Below are 6,530 nucleotides of genomic sequence, written 5' to 3' on the forward strand. Positions count from 1 at the left end.
TAATTGAAGTAGTCAGAAAAAAACAAGAGAAAAGCAACAGTGGAAAAATATCAAAGCGTTATAATATATAAAGTGCGATGCGCGGAGTGTAACAAAATCTACATATGAGTAACAAAAAGATGGAAGAAAGATGAAGCAGAACAAGGATGATGTAAGATTAAAAAGGGACAACAACACAATATATAAACGTCAGAAAGAGACAAACTACAGGATAGGGTAGGAAGGAGCAGAAGTTATAGAAGCAGAGAACAGAATATTGGTGAGAAAATAAAAAGAAGTCAGGAAAATCATGAATCCATGAGACAAGGTGATCAATCGGAATGAAGGATTTGCGATAAATAAGGAATAGGACAGGATTTTCTATAAAGAAGGAGAAAGGAAAGGAAGAAGAAGAAAGACAACAAATGAAGAAGGAAACATAAACAACGGTAATTAAAGGTCAAGAATGTATTCAACAGAAATGTATTTTTAAAATTAAACAAGTGTGCAGCTGAACAAGGAAAGTGAAAAATCATAAGTGTTAATTATTTAATGAAGGGGTAGAGCCTATTAAAAGTTGATCTCCGAAGATATAAAAGAGGTGATTAACTCCTAAGAAGGAGTTGAAATCTGATGAAGACACAGTTAGTGTGTTGAAACTGTTAGGATTTTTTGTTTTTATATATTTTTTTATCACATAATCTTACTGAATATGTTGTTGTATTTTGTTTGACAATAGGAAACAAAGCCTGATAGAATAGTTATAGGACATCCATTTTGATATATATCCGAGAATTATCTATACAACTTTACGACGTTATATTTAAAAAAAGTTAAGGTGATATTTACATGCGGTTTGTTGCATTCAATGCAGAAAGCCTTAAGTTTTTTCTTTTACAGGCGGTTTTGTGCATTCAATGCAGAAAGTCTTACAGGTTCTTCTTTTGTCTTTTACATGTTAGCAAACAATAAATGAAGATGTGGACACCACAAGAAAAAGCACAGTGTGTTGCCTGGTACATAGAAACGAAGTCGGAGACTCAGGTGCAGCGGAATGTAAGGACCAAGTATGCACGTGATCCTCCAACCAGAGCTACAATTAAAGCTTGGTATAAACAATTCATGGAAACGGGAAGTGTTCTGCACCAGAAAAGAGCTGGAAGACCAAGTACTAGTCAGGAAGATGTGGAAAGAGTGAAACAGGCCTTTGTGCGTAGTCCAACAAAATCTGCTCGCAAAGCGGCAAGAGAATTGAATATGCCCAGGGCTACTGTTCATGATGTTCTTCATAAACGGCTGAAGCTGCACGCCTACAAGGTGCAACTCCTTCAGGCCTTATTGCCAATCGACAAACCCAGACGCACTGTCTTTGCTTGTTACATGCTGAACCGCATTGAGCACGATAACCAGTTCCTGCAAAAGATTTGTTTCAGTGACGAGGCAACATTCCATGTGTCTGGGAAATTGAACAGGCACAATGTTCGCATATGGGGATCCGAGAACCCTCATGTAACACGTGAGATGGAACGCGCTAGCCCTAAGGTAAATGTCTGGTGTGGGTTAATGCATAATCGCATTATTGGACCCTTCTTTTTTGCTGAAAATTCAATCACAGGTCAGGTCTATCTGGATTTGCTCCAGCTTTATGTGATTCCTCAGTTGGTGGATCTGCAACCAAACATTTTGTTTCAACACGATGGAGCTCCGCCACATTGGTCTTTAGAAGTTCGAGGATATCTGCATGAGGGGTTTCCCAATAGGTGGATTGGTCGCGACGGTCCGATAGCATGGCCTCCGCGGTCGCCGGATCTGACACCACTGGACTTCTTCCTGTGGGGGTACCTTAAGGACATCGTCTTCGCTACGAAGGTAGAAAACCTTGAACAGCTAAAGCAGCGTACCCTTGTTGCTTTTCAGACAGTAACTGATGATTTGCTGCAGCGCACATGGGCTGAAATTGAGTTTCGTCTGGATGTGCTTCGTATCACACATGGTGCCCACATAGAGGTGTACTGAACAGGTAAAAAACTTTAAGACTTTCTGTATTGAATTCTCAAAACCGCATGTAAATATCAAATTAGTTTCTTTCAATATAACGTCGTAAAGTTGTATAGATAATTCCACTACATTGTACACCCTGTACAATCCACTACATTGCCTTTCACTATTCATTATTGGCTTAATGGTAACAACTATATTACCACTCCTCTATTAGAAAATCATTTTCCCTTTCATAGGAAAAGTCATTCATCCTTTCATAATATTAATCACTTAATTCCAAGAGTATATATATATATATATATATATATATATATATATATATATATATATATATATTTTTTTTTTTTTTTTTCATTTTCTAAAGGACGTGACACTAACAAGATTGGAGTTATTAAAGTTGTATAGATGATTCTCGGAGATCTTTTCACCCTCCACACATAATGTACACTATAGCAAACTAAGAACAGATATATGTGTGCCTTTGTGATTACAGGCTTTGATTACACATTATGCAAATTTAGTTTGCGTTATACGGTCAAGTGAGGTAATTGTGAAACGAAAAACCGTACTTTTGAGTGTACAGCAAAGATTGTTTGGGTTAGAAAGATGGAAAAAATAACATTATATACGTTACACAATCATCTATGAAAATAATTCAGGTGCTTTTCATTATTGCATTTAGTTTCCTAGGAAAAATGAAAATATGCGTTTGAAAATAGCCGCTGCATTTGGGATTATTTTGAAACAGCAATAGTTCTATTGTGACACATCCTCATAGCTTACAGGATTGAAGACTCTAATGAATACTGGGAGCTATAATAAAATGCTTTTGGTATATTTATCACATAACAAAATTTGGTGTAATAATCTCTGACAGTTATTCACTTATTCCCTATCAAAAATTAAACGAATAATAACTAGTTTTTTTTTACTTACTTTATCAGTAATAACTTTGCAAGTGATGATGCTGAGGAGGCTTGGGGTTAAGAAAAATTGCTTTCATGTTTTGTCTTCACCAAAAGTTTCTTTGCTTCCATGAAAAGCTGTATACCATGCAGAAAATATCGATTATAATATATGCAGTTTCGTGATGTGAGCATGATCCAATTAAATGTGGAAAGATGAAACAGGAGGTGAACCTTTCACAGCTTGTAATGAACAACAAACATAGACACACACTTCTATTACATAGCATGAAAAATTCAAAGATTATCATGTTCTTGTTGGAGTGTCTACAAACAGTTCTATCTTTTACACTTCAAATACATCAACAATCTTTCCAAAACAGTCCTTATATCTGTGAATAGACATTACCATTGCGGGAATAGGCAAAATGCTAATGATATTGGACTCTTTAATGAAATGTCAGTTTTGGAAGGTTTAAACATTTTCTTGTTCACATCAAATTTAAGGCCCATAACTTCAAATTGATCATGAGTTAGGATTCTTAACACTGTCACAATATAGCGATATATGGTACTTTTGTATTTTGGTGAACTTTAAAATTTGCAAGAACAAAGTCTCCTAATGTAATGCAGAGTCCTCTATTTTGACAAAATCGTCAGATTGTGGGTCTTACAAATTACGATCAGAAGATGCTATCAGACAAGCAAGTATTCTTCAGCAAGCTTAGCAAAATATTATTCGTCGCTGCTTGAAGTGTCACGAGCCTTCTATTCAGTGGCGTAACAATGGCCTTTGGCGCCCCTAGGCAAAATCCCTAGTGGCGCCCCTCACCCATCGAATAGATCAAATGCATGACCATCTATAACTTAAGCGTACGGGCAGAAAGAACCATAAACCAAAAATTATCAGTGGGAGGATATTGACCGTTTTTTTAAATCGTTGTGGTATATCTTTTAAAAGTAAACTGAACAGAGTGTCCTGTTCATTAAAAATCTACTAATGTAAAATTCGTACTTTTTTTTTTTTTTTGCAGTGGTAGTGTAAACAAACAGTAATGTATCTAGAGCCGTAGCTACAAAGGGGGGAGGAGCGAGACCGTTGCCCCTGGTGCTGATAGCAAGAGGGCGCCGAACGAGCAAGAAGAAAAGAAAAGTGTTAGAAATGAGTAGGCGATGCGTTGTCCCGAAAAGTATTGGTGCCCTATTAAATCAATATTGTTGTCGGTTTGCAAAGAAACAAATTTCATAAATTTTCTTGCTCGCTTCGCTCGCAACTCAAACGTTTTAATAAGAGTCATAATAAGCTTTTACTTATTACTTAAAGTATGTTATTGTATATGATTTCTTAATGAGAATGTGACATACAAATTGCCGAATGTAATTATAGTGTACGCAGGAGTATGTTCAAAATGAGAAACGGTCAAAATCTGAAATATTTTGGTATTTTGATGGTGATGAATTTGGTTAAATAATACCGCTTTTCTACCCAATCGGTGCAATCACGACGGTGAGAATTAAGGTATGAAAATGAGAGGAGTGAAGAGGCACACGCAAGCTGATGTTTGCGAAGGTATATTAAGAATGAAGGCAAGCAAAGGGAATGATGACATCTTCGAACTTAAAGCAGTTTGTAGAGCAGGGGCTTAAGGAATCAGGACTTATCTAATTTCGTCTTTTTCAAAGACCGATCACTACCAGTGATTTTTAAAATTCCAGTGACATATGAAATGCTTCCAATTTGAATTAATTTATTGCGATAATTTCTCCATACTTGTATCACCAGGGTATTTTTTGTGCATCCGTATCTAGTTGTGTGATATTTTATCTACATACATACATACATACAAAATGTAAACATATTTTTAATATGTTAATTAATAATAAGTAACTTTAAATTCAGAACTTTCATTTATTAAGAATCCAGTTATTGCTGTAATTTCAGATATGTAGTAGCCAAACTATATTTTGGATTTTAAATACAAATATTAAACAAATCCTTCATCTTCATCGATCAATATTGAGAATTCAGTATTGAAAGAAGACTCCTTCTGAATTTCCGTTACTTTTCACAAAAGATTTTTTACCGTAAAAGAATCGAAATTAAAATGCTATTTGTGCGGTCATTTTAAAAGCACGTATTTTCCAACGCATTGACATTTCATTTCTTATCGATGATATGAAACGTGGTAAATAGTTGCAAATTTCCATAACTGTTCTCCAAGTGGATTTGTGTACAACCAAAGGTAGTTTTGGCAAATGTAACAAAAAATCCAAAATAAGAGTCTCGAAAACAGCTCTTATTTGTGACAGAATACATCATGATTGCTTTTGGCTATTGCAATCATCTGTCCAAACAGCTAGATACAAATTCAGGGGCGCCGAATTTACTTCTTCCCGGGCGCCGAAACCTCTAGGTAAGGCTCTGAATGTATCAACCAGTATTACCAAACGGATTTCAAATGAATTTATCTATATAGTGTGTTACACATTTTTATAATTATAAAATAAACAATAAACCTTGTAAAACTGCTTATAAGCATTTTTTCTATTTTCAGTTTCTTTTTAAAATCGACAAATTGTATACAAAATTAGAAGTGGTTCCTTCTCACTTTTGCTTCTGCAAATTATTTTATCAAAGCAGAGATGTCCAATTCATGACCAAAATTTTCACCCGGTCAAAGTTTCTTTTTGGCACTCCCACTTAGTCCTAGCCTATATTTTACATGTTATTACAATGAAACTAGAAAATGTGTTCGAAAATTCATTTTGAGAGGCTCGTTTGGGCGCTCCCTGACGTTGGTATCCGGTTGTCCGGTTTGCCCTACCCTTGGTGCTTGTGCTAGGTTCTGTGTAGCCGCAGTACGTAGCAATTGTGCTGTGCATCACGGTAACACTTTTTAACTGGTTTTAATCCAAATCTTATAGGCCATAGAATTTGTCACTGTTGAAGTCTTTTGCTCAAGGGAATTTTATTTACAGTTAGTACTCCCAGGATTATTACTGTATTAATACAGAAGGATTAATTTCTAAATCATACAATGCTAAGTATAACCTCGATGAGTTTGTAGTAATGCCAATAATTTGATGCGCAATTGTAATAAACTGCGAGTGAAGTTAGCAAAAATTTTTATTCTTGCCATGTTCAGAAATGAAAACCACGAAAACTTGGGGCTCCGTTTATATAATTTGCTTTTTTTTTAAAAAAATAAAAATCTGACGGGCCCCCTAATATACTAAAACGGCCTGCACCCGTAGGGATTGCCTGCCCTGCCTACCCTATTGCTACGCCACTGCTTCTATTGCTTGTTCTTGGATGCTCTACAACATAGACGGCACTGAAACATCGTAGTTAGCACGGAATCCTTCATACATTTAAGTGTTATGACGTTTCACCATGTTACCCCTCCACCATGGTAAGTTTTGACCCATGTTACCCCTCCACCATGCAACATTTCACACATTACTTACATGGTCTGAAAAGCCCAAAACATCCTTTACAAGAATATACAGTGCGTTCCACGAATAACATTAAGGCTGTCTCCTGAAGAAACAAGGCAAATAGAATCATAAAACCTTTTGTATCCTTCAAGGGACATAAAAGACCACATTATACTGATAAGGAGAATCTCCCATGAGGGGGGCCCA

This window comes from Thermobia domestica, chromosome 6 (genome assembly GCF_964235325.1).
Source record: "Thermobia domestica chromosome 6, izTheDome1.hap1.1, whole genome shotgun sequence".
Lineage (NCBI taxonomy): Eukaryota > Metazoa > Arthropoda > Insecta > Zygentoma > Lepismatidae > Thermobia > Thermobia domestica.